General features: G+C 40.6%; 1 long non-coding RNA gene across 1 annotated transcript; it reads right to left on the minus strand.

Annotated features, from left to right (window-relative positions):
* Positions 1-230: 230 nt before the first annotated feature.
* On the minus strand, positions 231-7,124 carry LOC142166442 (uncharacterized). The gene is made up of 2 exons (XR_012696867.1): positions 6,585-7,124; positions 231-2,267 (listed from the first exon to the last, which is right to left on the minus strand). It is a non-coding gene; the product is annotated as an uncharacterized LOC142166442 (long non-coding RNA).
* Between the last annotated feature and the right edge of the window lie 6,273 nt (positions 7,125-13,397).

The raw sequence follows: 13,397 nt of genomic DNA on the forward strand, positions 1-13,397 counted from the left end.
CAAATGGTCAAGTCTATGAAAGAGCGACACAATAGATCGAGGAAATGCAGCAGTAGCTATGGACTCCGTGACAGCGAATTGAGTCCCTATGAGGGACTCTTTGGAACTCCATTGTTCATGCAAAACAAAAGGAAGGGAGGAAATATGAATTAGAAAGTAGGAAATCTAACTCTTAACTACTATAAAAGTTACAGTAAAGAAACATAGAAGTCGTACTAGTTAACACAAGATTTTAAAAAAAATCGCTAAACTTTTACGTGTCACGACCCAAATTTTCTACCACTTGGGAGTCGTGATGGCGCCTACTAATGAGAGCTAGGCAAGCCACTCATTAACTACTTTCTTCATTATCAAATTACGTCCTTTTAACAAATATAAGTCGATAACATGAAAACAGTGGAACTTTAAATAACTAAGCAGAAGATAACAATTAAATGTCTGAAATCTGCATCTATTACAGATAGTTAAGTCTTAACCACCCAAAACCTGGTGTCACAGTATCACAGACGGTGTCCAGAAGCAACAAATCTACTCGAGTCTCAAGACCTCCAATCACAACTATACAGGAACGATGGACTCGATTTACCACAGTAGAATCACTCACCGGTATAGACACATAAACAAGATCACTCAAGGAATCACTAGGCATAACCAGATATGGTGCAAAATAGGATGACACATACGATTATGTAGACCCTGGATCAAATAACACTGAAACATCTCTATCACAAATCAGAACCGTACATGTAATAACTACCTCTGAAGCCTCAGCCTCGGGCCTGGTTGGAAGGGCATAACATCGGGGTCGGGCCCCACTACCCTGGCCTACATCTCTAGGACGGCCTGCTACTGGCTGGCCTCCGCCTCTAGTGGTCTGACCTCCACCTCTAGTACCTCTACCCCCACCTCTAGCACCTCTACCCCCACCTCTAGCTGGCTGGGCGGGCTGTGGAACACCTGGTGCCTGAATCATGGTACGGGAACCCTGATGCTGAGAGCTACTTGGTGCTCGAGGGCAAAACCTAGCAATGTGAGCCCTCGGTTGCTGAGACTGCTGGCCCTGACGACTTGAATGACCACCCCAAAAACTCTGAAGCGGCGATACACTGATAGGAGCAGGCGGTGCATTGTAGGAATGCTGATCAGAATACTGCATCTGGGGACCACGGCCACCTGAAGTACCGTGAGAAACCTGGAGTGCTGACTGAAAGGGCCTAGGAGGATGGCCTCTACCATACGAATCTCTACCTCCAGACAAGGTATCACCGAATCGGCCTAAATGACGGGGCCTCTTGTCTGACCCATGACCACCCACTGTGACAGAACCATCTCCACTCTCCTGGCCACATTGGCCGCCTCTTGAAAAGTAATCTCACTCCCAGCCTCCCTAGCCATCTGAAGACGAATCGGCTGAATAAGACCGTCAATAAACCTCCTTACCCTTTCTCTCTCTCTCTCTTTCTATGTGGGAAGTATGATGAGTGCATGGCGAGCCAAATCGATGAATCTGGTCTCATACTAGGTAACAGTCATAGAACCCTGTTGGAGACGCTCAAACTGCCTCTGATAGGCCTCTTTCTGAGTGATGGAGAGAAACTTCTCCAGAAATAGCTATGCAAACTGCTCTCAAGTCAAGGCCGGCGATCCAGCTGGTCTAGCCAAGCAATAATCTTTCCACCAAGTCTTGACGGATCCAGACAAGCGAAAAGTGACAAAATCGACCCCATTGGTATCAACAATCCCCATGTTCCTAAGAACCTCGTGACAGCTGTCTAGATATCCTGGGAATCCTCAGTAGATGTACCGCTGAAAATAGTAGTGAAGAGCTTGGTGAACCTATCCAATCTCTACAAGGCATCGACAGACATAGCTGCTCCATCACCGGTCGGAGCTACCACACCCAGCTGAACTGCACCAGCTGGCTGAACCGCTGGAGTCTGAATCTGGGGAACTACCTGCTCCGGAGTGCGAGTAGCAAGAGTCTGAGCTCTTCCTCCAGCCTAAGAGACGGACCAGAGCATCCTGAAGAACTGGGTAGCAATAAACCCCTCTGGGACCTGAGCTGGGCCCACCAGAACTGCTGGGGCCGGAACCTCATCATCAAAGTCAACTTGAGGATCCGCCACTTGTGCTGCTGCTCAGGGCTGAGCTATGCCCCTACCTCGGCCTCTAGCACGGCCTCGACCTTGCCCTCTGCCCCTCGTGGGAGCTGCTGCTGAGGGCTTGGGCTGCTGAGCGGAGGATGAGGAAGCGCATGTTCTCCCCATCTGCGAAAGAACATAGTAGAAATTCAATTACTATTGAGAAACAAAACTGCACGACGAGAAAGAACAAATGTGAAGTTTTCCTAACTCTGTAGCCTCTGAGGGATAAATACAGACGTCTCCGTACCGATCCCTCAGACTCTACTAAGTTTGTCTGTGAACTGTGAGACCCATGTAATCCGTCATGACCTGGATTTCCCACCTCTCGGGAGTCGTAATGGCACCTACTAATGAGAGCTAGGCAAACCAATTATTAACTACTTACTTCATTATCAAATTACTTTCTTGAACAAATATAAGTTGATAACATGAAAACAGCGGAACTTTAAATAACTAAGCGAAAAATAACAATTAAAAGTCTGAAATCTACATCTATTACAAATACTTAAGTCTTAACCACCCAAAACCTGGTGTCACAGTATCACAGACGGTCTAAGATTTACTATATACAAAGTCTGAAGAAATAATAATACAATGTTTCTGAATGTAAGGAAAATAAAACAGGAATGTAGGGATAGAGGGAGACGCCAGGGCCTGCGGACGCTTGCAGGTCTACCTTGGATCTCCGCGTGGACTGGAGGTAGCCTCCACACTATGGTCCAAAAGCTCCTCTGGGATTTGCACACAAATGTGATGACCCAAAAATTCATCACTTGTTTTAAAATAAAATTCTACGTTCCGAGGCCTTAAAAACCTCGCTTAGAATCACCTCAATTTGCGTGCATAGTCCTGGCGCATAGCCGAAAGGCCTAAATGTGAAAATCTGTGAAAAATGATAAATTTTGACTATAAAATGAGTTAATATGACTTCGATCAACGTTTTGGGTAAACGAATCAAGACCCATGATTTGACGATCCCGGAAGGTCCGTAGGAAAATATGGGACTTGGGCGTATGCCCGGAATCGAATTCCGAGGTCCCAAGCTCGAGAAATGAATTTTTAAAGAAAATTATTTTCTAAAATTGTTTAAAGGTTTTTGAAATGAATTTTGATTAGAACATGATGATATCGGGCCCGTATTTTGGTTCCGGCGCCCGATATAGGTCTTATATATGATTTAAGATGTTTCTATGAAATTTGGTGAGAAACGGATATCATTTGACGTGATTCTGGACCTAAATTGCAAAAAATGATGTTTTAAGAAGTTTGAGAAAATTCTTTGAATTTGAGGTTTAATTCGTTTTTATTGAGGTTATTTTGATGATCTGAGTACACGAATAAGTCTGTAGGATGTGCTTGAGGTTGTGTATATTTGGTTTGGAGCCCCGAGGGCTCGGGTGAGTTTTGGATAGGCCACGAGGTGGATTTTTAGACTTAGGAGGTTGCAGAAACTTTGATGGTATGATCAGGCCTGCCTTGCTTGCAAATGCGAGTATTCCTTCGCAAATGCAAAAATACCTGTCCAGCCTTGGGTCGCATTCCATTCTTCGCAATTCGCAAGTCGCAAATGCGACTTTCTGTTCGCAAATGAGAAGGTCCAGCTTTCCTGAAGTGCGAATCCTGTTTCGCATTTCCCAAATTGGCAGAGGTCGGGGTCCGCAATTCTCATACCTGCGACCTGCAACTTTATACTTAGACGATTTTAAACTCATTTTTCACATCTTTTCAAAACACAAACTCCTTCGGGCGATTTTCCAAGAACAACTCTTCTTCCAAATCAATTGTATGTTATTTTTAACTAGTTTTCTTCAATCATTAACATCTTTTAACGTGATTTCAACTTAAAATCAATGATTTTCATGGTGAAAATTGGGTGTTTTGGGTAGAACCTAGGTTTTTTTCAAAAATTGGGGATTTGCACCTCGATTTGAGGTCCGATTTCAAAACAAATTATATATTTGGGTTCGTGGGGGAATGAGTAATCAAGTTTTGGTTCGAACCTCGGGTTTTGACCATGTGGGCCCGGGGGCAATTTTTGACTTTTGGGTAAAACTTTAGAAAACTCACTTTCATGCATTGGGGTTGATTCATTTAGCGTTTATTGATGTAATTAAGTAACTTGTGGCTAGATTTGAGCGAATTGGTAGTGGAATCAAGGGATAAAGCTATAATTGAATCGTGAATTGTGTTCGAGGCATCGAGGTAAGTGTTTGGTCTAACCTTAGCTTGAGGGATTAGGAGTTGTGTCCTATTTGCTATATGCTTCTTATTGAGTACGGCGTATAGGCATAGTGACGAGTATCTATACGTTGGTGTCAAGTATGCTCGTGAGTCTTATATTGTGATTTTCATGACTTCGTTGTATTATCCATGCTTTAGAGGTGATTTCTATTTGTTGTGAAAAGTTTGTGGAAGGAATTGTGACCTTTGAACATCGATGAACATTGGATCAAGCTATATTACGAATTGCGAAAGTAAATGAGTTGATTGAACCCTTTGGAGCATTGACTCAAATGGTAAAGTGAGTTGTGAAGTAAAAGTGAAAGAAAGAGAAAGAGTTATTAAATTGTTCCTTTGTCGGGATATTGTTGCTTTATTGGTTATCTCCTTTGCCTGAATGTTGATATTATTGATGTAGTTCCCTTGCCGGGATTTAATTGTTTAATTGTTATTCCCTTGCCGGGATTTCTATTATGATCTTGTTTATTCCCTTACCTTGCCCCCCTTGTTTGTGATTGTTGTTTGGGTGAGGAAGAGTATTAAAGCACGAAGGGTGATGTCGTGCTACACGACGTACCATTCTATGCTGATTTTATTGATTATATGGTGAGAAAAAAGAGTAAAAGCACGAAGGGTGATGTCGTGCACATCTTGATTATATGATTGTTTTGGTAAGGACGAGAATAAAAGCACAAAGGATGATGTCGTGCACACTTTTATTATATAATTACTTTGGTGAGGACGAGAGTAAAAGCACGAAGGGTGGTGCCACGCAAATTGTTAATTTCTGATTCTTTGTTGATATCCGAGTTATGTTGTTTCTTTCTTTACTTGATGTCTTTCTATTCGGAACTGTTATCTCCCTCACAGCATGTTCCCCCTCCCACTTTGACTGGTTATTTCTGTATTTCTTTTTTGTTGTATATATTTGAACTGCACAAGTTTATTTGGTAGTCTAGTCCTAACCTCGTCACTACTTCGCCGAGGTTAGGCTAGACACTTGCTATCATATGGGGTCGGTTGTGCTAATACTACACTCTGCACTGTGTGCAGATCATGGAACAACTTTTGGACCATAGTGTGGAGACTACCTTCAGTCCACTCGGAGATCCAAGGTAGACCTGCAGGCGTCCGCAGGCCCTGGCATCTCCCTCTATCCCTATATTCATGTTTCATTTTCCTTACATTTAGAAACAGTGTATTATTATTTCTTCAAACTTTGTATGTAGTAAATCTTAGACCGTCTGTGATACTGTGACACCAGGTTTTGGGTGGTTAAGACTTAATTATCTGTAATAGATGCAAATTTCAGACATTTAATTGTTATCTTCCGCTTAGTTATTTAAAGTTCCATTGTTTTCATGTTATCGTCTTATATTTGTTACAAGGAAGTAATTTGATAATGAAGTAAGTAGTTAATGATTAGCTTGCTTAGCTCTCATTAGTAGGCGCCATCGCGACTCCCGAAAAATGGAAAATCCGGGTCGTAACAATATTTCTAAAGTTTAACAAAACTTCAAGCGGCATTTACAAATATATTAAGGCGTAGTCATCAAAATGCGAAAGGGGTTAAAGTATGTGTATGGTAAAAGAAAGATCCTACAACATGACTTCTTTGGTATTTGACTTATCAGTAACTTTAATATCCAAAAAAGTGACATTCCACACATGTATCCCATTAAACTCATTTAGAAACAAAGAAAATATTTCCTAAAATCCAAATTTCTATGTCATAAAGAAGAGGGGGAAGAATCTGAGTATATGGCAATATTTCTTAAATCCTCCACTTCTAGCACAAGATCCTTAGTCTAAAGCCTTAATAACATTAATATTCATTCAAGGGCCACAACAGAACTCATAAAGATGATATCCGAAATGCAAAAACGTAAGGTTAATCCAACAGCTTACACTATGTCGATCCTATTTATTTTAAGCAAGGCATTTTTTGGTATCTTATACATATATTATCTAAAGCTTAGAACAAGACATTAGTCATTTTCGTTACTCTAACAAATGGGCAGAAAGAAAGAGACGTTATCATTTAGACAGTAAAGTTGTTCTTTTATGTCAATACATCAAAATGTCATTCATTGTCCCACCATAGTAGTAGTCACTTAAGAAGCATAGTTTTTAAAATATACTATAAACAAAGATTCCAGCATAGTAACACATATGTATACAACTACATTATAAGCTAAATATAAATTTTGATATTTTTACCTTCCACAGGGCAGTGAACGGGGTTTTGAGGTCTCAGACCCACTACTCCTCCAACAGTAAAATGAGATTTAGAACTTGAATGTAAATTGAAGCAAAAGATACGAGTTGAGGAATTTTTGATGATTCAAGCCTGGTTTTCACCGTGTTCCTCCCTTTTCGGCTGAAGATTTTAGGAGTACTTATAGGAGAAAACAATTAGGGTTTCATGAGCGGGAATTGAAATTTCGGATTCGAAATCTTGGTCAACACATCCGTTTGAATCCGAAAGTTGGAGGTTTGGACAGATTCACGTGATTTGTTCAGGTCCTATCCGAAATGATGAAATCTCGACTGAAGCAAACTCGATTTGCTGCGTCTTTGAGCATAAGAGTAGAAAGATCATCTCTGAAAAGTTGAGATACGCCAAATGGGAGCAGGGGAGGACAGATTTTATGCTAAAAAACGGAGACACAAAGTCTGGCCATGGCTTAGAAATGTTGGCGTTTTGCTGGAAAAGGAAAAAAAGAAGAGAGAGGGTGGAGATAGCGGCTGATTTGGGACAAAATAAACCCTAGTTAATTATGTATTATAATTAGAATTTCAGGAATTGGGCTTTGAACTAAAGAATAATAAGTGGGCTGAGAGTTGGACTTGAAATTTCTTTCTTCCTAGTATTTCTTTGGGCTCCTAAATTTATTTTAATTAGCTCTCAAATGTATTATAGTAATATTAAGTAAATAATAATGATAATAACAACAACAACAACAATAGATGTCACGATCCCAAATACCAATTGTGATAGTGTCTATCACATTACTAGGCAAGCCAACCAATCAACTAACCACGACCCATTTTCCTTTAACATTTAAGCTATTTTCTAACACAAGCTTTAAATACTGAAGTCATTATAAGCGTTAAAACAACAGAAATATGCGGAAGGTCAAAATAACAATAACTACACAGCCCCAACATGATCTGGTGTCACGAGTCTAGAGCCTCTAATACAAGTCTGAATACCTAATACATCAATAGTCTAGGGAATGCGGAAAGATAATAAGATAGGAGAGAGAGAGAGAGAGAGAGAACAGGGTTGCGGGCGCCATGCAGCTACCTCGAAGTCTCCGTCAAATACTGAAACAGCTGAAAGCCAATACTCGACCTCTTGGGCACCTGTATTTGCACACAAGGTGTAGGGAGTAACGTGAGTACGCCAACTCAGTAAGTAACTAGAGCAAATAAGGACTACAAGCAGTGACGAGCAATTCAAAAATACATAACTGGATAATCAACAGAATATCAGGTCATCTTTATAGTTTAAAAATCAATTTTCGTTATAGAATCACATTTTCAGTTTAAAACATTGAAGTCAGTTGCTTAGCAATATATCCAGTAGAGGCTTATTTAAAAGAAGAGTGAAATTAGTGAAAACATTATAACAAGTCCTCTCGGGCAATGAATCACTCAGAATATGGCCCCTCGGGTAGCCTCTCAGTCACTCGACTCTTTAGCATCTCATAATAATAAAAATCATAGTAACCACTACAACGTGCAGCCCGATCCGTAATTTATAGTCGACTGCGCTCACTGGGGGTGTACAGACTCCGGAGGGGCTCCTACAACCCAAGCGTCATATCGCTGCGGCGTGCAGCCCGATCCAATATATATATCGCTCCGGCGTGCAACCCGATCCATATAAGTATCGCTGCGGCGTGCAGCCCGATCCATATATATACATAAATATCCTCACAACTGGATTCTCAACCTCTCTCGGTCTTTAATCTCATAGCCTCTCGGGCACAACAATGAAAATTAGGGAACTCAGCCCAAACAATCCTCACAACTAGGAGTAGAGTAGTAAAACCAGTTTTAAATATTCAAGCAGGTAAAACATGACTGCGTATATACTTCTAGCAAGTGAAGTGAGGAAACTAGTCAAAATGCCCCTAAGAGTTTTTACAGGTCGGCACAAGGCCCCAAACATGGCATACAACCCATAATACGATATAAGTATCCAAAATACGAGATAGCATAATATTTCCAAATCAAATACGCGGCTTAATAGCCGCTATGGGACGGACCAAATCACAATCCCTACCGGTGCCCCCCTACACGCTCGTCACCTAGCATGTGTGCCACCACTTTTATCAAAATAAGTCAAATACCGGGGTTTTTTACCCTCAATTCCAGATTTACAATGGTTACTTACCTCAAATCGGTGAAAATACTACTCCGCAATGCCTTTGCCCTTCGAATTGGCCTCCACGCGCGTCAAATCTATCCAAAATCAGAACGAGGATGTCAAAATATGCCAAGGGAACGAAGTCGAAGCGAAAACAATCAATAAATGGCACAAATCCCGAATTTAACAAAACCCGACTCCCGGTCCCACGTCTTAAAATTCAAAAATTTTTACACCAATAGATTCCTCATCTCCCCACGAGTCTATGCATATCAAGAGCACTAAAAGCGGAGTCCAAATGACCCCTCAAATCCTCAATTTAAGACCTCCTAAACTCAAGCCCTAATCCTCCATTTTAGCCCTTTAATTCCTTTAATTTCAGTCTTAATCTATGAAATACTACCATAGAAAGTTGTTTTAGGTCCAAAAATCCTTACCTTATGAAGTTCCCTTGACTTCTCTCTTCAAAATCGCCCAAAGCTCCCGAATTCGTGATTAAAAATGGTGAAACCCTTCAAAAATCGCGAAGGAAGACATATATACATTCTACCCAGCGACACCCGTATCTGCGGTCAAAAACCCGCATATGCGGTCTATCCTCTGCTTCTGCGGAAATCACTTAGCAGACCAATTCCGCATCTGCGATCCAGTCTACGCACCTGCGACTCTGCAGGTGCGGTTCAATTACCGCATCTACGGTTCTTGTCTCTTCCTCTCAAATCCGCTTATGCGGCTCCCCTTCCGCACGTGCGGCGCCGCACCTGCAGAACGAGAGCCGCAGGTGCGAAAACACAAAAAGCAGCAAAGTTCAGCAACTGCAATACATCTCAACTTCCCCGTTAACCACCCGAAATCATCCCGAAGCTCTCGGGACCTCAACCAAAAGCACAAACATAACCCAATACCTTATTTAAACTTGTTCCAATCATCAAAACGCCTCAAACAACATCAAATCTACCAAATCACATCGGATTCATGCCTAAGTTTCTAAAATCTTCCGAAATACGCTTTTGATCAAAAACCCAATCAAACCACGTCCGAATGACCTGAAATTGTACACACACATCCCAAATGACACGACGGAGCTATTACAACTCTCGGAATTCCATTCCGACCCCTATATCAATATCTCGCCTACCAACTGGAAATTGCCAAAATATCAACTTCGCCAATTCAAGCCTAAAACTACTCCAACCCTCCAAAGCTCATCTGATCACGCTCCTAAGCCATAAATCACCTCCCGAAGCTAACCGTACCATCGAAACTCGCATCCGAACCCTCTAACACATAAGTCAACATCCGGTTGACTTTTACAACTCAAACTCCCTTACAAGAGACTAAGTGTCTCAAACCTTACCAAAATCATTCCGGATTTGATCCGACCAACCCGATACCATAAAACACGGATAATGAAGCATAAAGAAGCAGAAATGAAGAAAACAGAGCGGTAACTCATAAGACGATTGGCCGGGTCGTCACATCAAAAAGAAAAAAAGTATAAATGCCAGTTATTTTTCAAAGGAAAAAGAAAAGATTAAATGATACTGCAATTTTTAATTAGCATAAAACAGTCCAAATCTATGTGTGAATTTGCTAAGGCAGTTATGCTGGCACGAAGTACAATTTGTTCTTAGTTGAGCTCAAGTAAGACAATCATTTATGTTTTTTAAAAATTCAGAGGCCTTCTCATATGTCAATTGACAAACCTTTTTGTTTAATTGGAGTATATGTAAGAGTATTTCCTATAGTTTACTATAGTCTACTCTTGCAATACTTTATTACACCATCTAATATGATAATAATATTAACAATAATAATCAGTAATACTAATAATTTTAGCGACAAGAATAGTAATTGTAATAGTAATCTCAATAATAATAGTACTAGTAGTAGTAGTAATAAAGTAATAATAACAATAACAATAGTGTAGTAAATAGAAAATAGTATTGAAAAATAAAATATTTGATGTATTAATAACTTAGAAGCTTAAGGAAATTAATTAGAAGAAATGAGGGACAAAATTGGATGTCAACAATTGTTCACTAGGCCGTTTCTGATGGGTCCACAAAAATTTAGACGATTCGGAGCAGACACCTGAATTCATGTAGATGGTGTGGACTATAGCATACGAAAATCTAAAAATCGTTTTGAATTCCTGTTTTATTGCCCTAAAATGCCAAAAATTGAGGAACAGATATGACAAAGTGATGACTATTGTTCATTAGGTCGTTTCTGATGGGCTCGCAAAGTTTTAGGCAAATCGGAGCTGGTTGCCCAAATTCATGCAAATGGCGTGGACTCGAGCACACAGAAATTTGAAAATAATCCTGAATTCTTATTTTTGGCCCCAAACGCCAAAAAATGAGGAACGATCATGGCGAAGCGATGATTATCGTTTATTAGGTCATTTCTGATGGGCCCACAAAATTTAGGCAATTCGGAGTCGGTCGCCCCAATTCATGCGAATGACGTGGACTATATCATACGAAAATTTGAAAATCTTTCCTGAATTCATGTTGTATGGCCTTAAAATGCACAAAACAAGAAACGCTCATTGCGAACGCAATGACTATTGTTCATTATGTTGGTTGCTGAATTCTTATTTATGGCTTTAAAGTGCCAAAATATAAGAAACGGTTATGGCAAAGCAATGACTATTATTAATTAGGTCGTTTGATGGGCCCGCAAAATTTTAGGCGATTCAAAGTTGGTCGCCCGAATTCATTTAGATGGCTGGACTACAACACATGAAAATCTGGAAATTGTCATAAATTCATATTTTATGGCCCTAAATCGCCAAAAATAGAGGAACAGTCATGGCAAAGTAATGAATATGATTAATTAGGTCATTTCTAATGTGCCCGCAAAATTTTAGGCGATTCGGAACCAGTCGCCCAAAGTCATATAGGTGGCGTGGACTATAGCACACGAAAATTCGGAAATCATCCTGAATTCCTGTTTTATGGCCAAAAATTAAGGAACAATCATGGAGAAACGATGACTATTATTCATTAGATCATTTCTGATGGGTCCACTAAATTTTAGGCTATTCAGAGATGGTTGTCGAATTCATACAGATGGCATGGACTGTAACACATGAAAATCTGAAAAGTATCCTGAATTCTTGTTTTATAGCCTTAAAATAACAAAAATAAGGAACAATCATGGCAAAACAATGACTATCATTCTTGAGGTCATTCATGATGGGCGCGCAAAAGTTTAGGCGATTCGGCGCGGGTCGCCTGAGTTCATGCAGATAGCGTGGACTATAGCACACGAAAAATTTGAAATCGTCCTGAATTCCTTTTTAATGGGCCTAAAATGCAAAAAAATAAGGAACATGTTACACCCCATGTTCTCGTACTGTCACGATCCTAACCCCGAACCCAGTCGTGATGGCGCTTCTCGTGAAGACAAGGCCAGCCAGTTCAACCCAACTCAACTTTTAAAGTAGTTAATCAATAAAAAATAGTCTAAACATGATTAAAACAATACTAAATAGCGGAAATATCGATAACAATACGGAAAGTCCAACCCGACACAGCCCTAACCGAGGTATCACAAGTCACGAGCATCTACTAGGGTATAAATACAACTGAAAGTCTGAGTGTACAAATACAGACTAATGAATGAAGAGAGAGAGAGAGAGAAGTAGTGCTGCGAACGCTGACAACCACCTTGCTAAACTTCGATGACTCTGCCTCTGATCAGCCAAAACTCGCTACTGGGTGTATAAATACCTGAATCTGCACACAAGGTGCATGAAGTAAAGTGAGTACTCCAACTTAGTTAGTAATAATCATAACTAAAGTCTGAATGGTAAGAAATCACGTAAAGCATACCAAGATGTTGTATAGAAGCAGTTCAAAAATCAGTAAGAAAGCAGTGAAGCTGTAAAATCTCTTTATAACATCTTAGCTCAGTTTAAACTTCTTTGAAAATGGATTTTTCAACAATACGCAAATGAATGCAAAATAGTTAGTGCAGATAAGCATAGAAATCCGCCCCTCAGGCACAAATAACATAGTTTAACGGGTAAATGACAGGTAGATATGAATGATAAACATATAAAGGTTCGCCCCTCGGGCTCAATGTCAACAACTTTGCCCCTCGGGCAATATCTCAGAACAATACCAGCCCCTCGGGCAATCACATAGAACGGTACCAGCCCCTCGGACAATCACATAGAACAATACCAGCCCCTCGGGATATCACATAGAACAATATCAGCACCTCGGGCTATATCTCACATCACAATGGGTATCCGCGCTCACTGGGGGTGTACAAACTCCGGGAGGGGCCCCTTACGGCCCAAGCGCAATATCAAGTCATCTCGTGGCATCAAATCTAGGCCCTCGGCCTCATATCAGTCAAGCCACCTCGTGGCGTATATATCTCAGGCCCTCGACCTCATAAACAATATTAACAAGCCACCTCGTGGCATACATATCTCAGGCCCTCGGCCTCAAATCAGTATCAGTGTTTCCTCACAACTAGGCCCTCGGCCTTACTCAGTCAAAAATACTCACAAGCCCCTCGGGCATTAGTAAAATAGTATTTCTTAGCCCAAAACATCATTTAAAATATCATTTAAGTCTTAAAACGGAGTAAAAATGGCTGAGTAGTAAAACAGTAGAAAATAACATGACTGAGTC

Source organism: Nicotiana tabacum, chromosome 11 (assembly GCF_000715075.1).
Source record: "Nicotiana tabacum cultivar K326 chromosome 11, ASM71507v2, whole genome shotgun sequence".
Taxonomy (NCBI): domain Eukaryota; kingdom Viridiplantae; phylum Streptophyta; class Magnoliopsida; order Solanales; family Solanaceae; genus Nicotiana; species Nicotiana tabacum.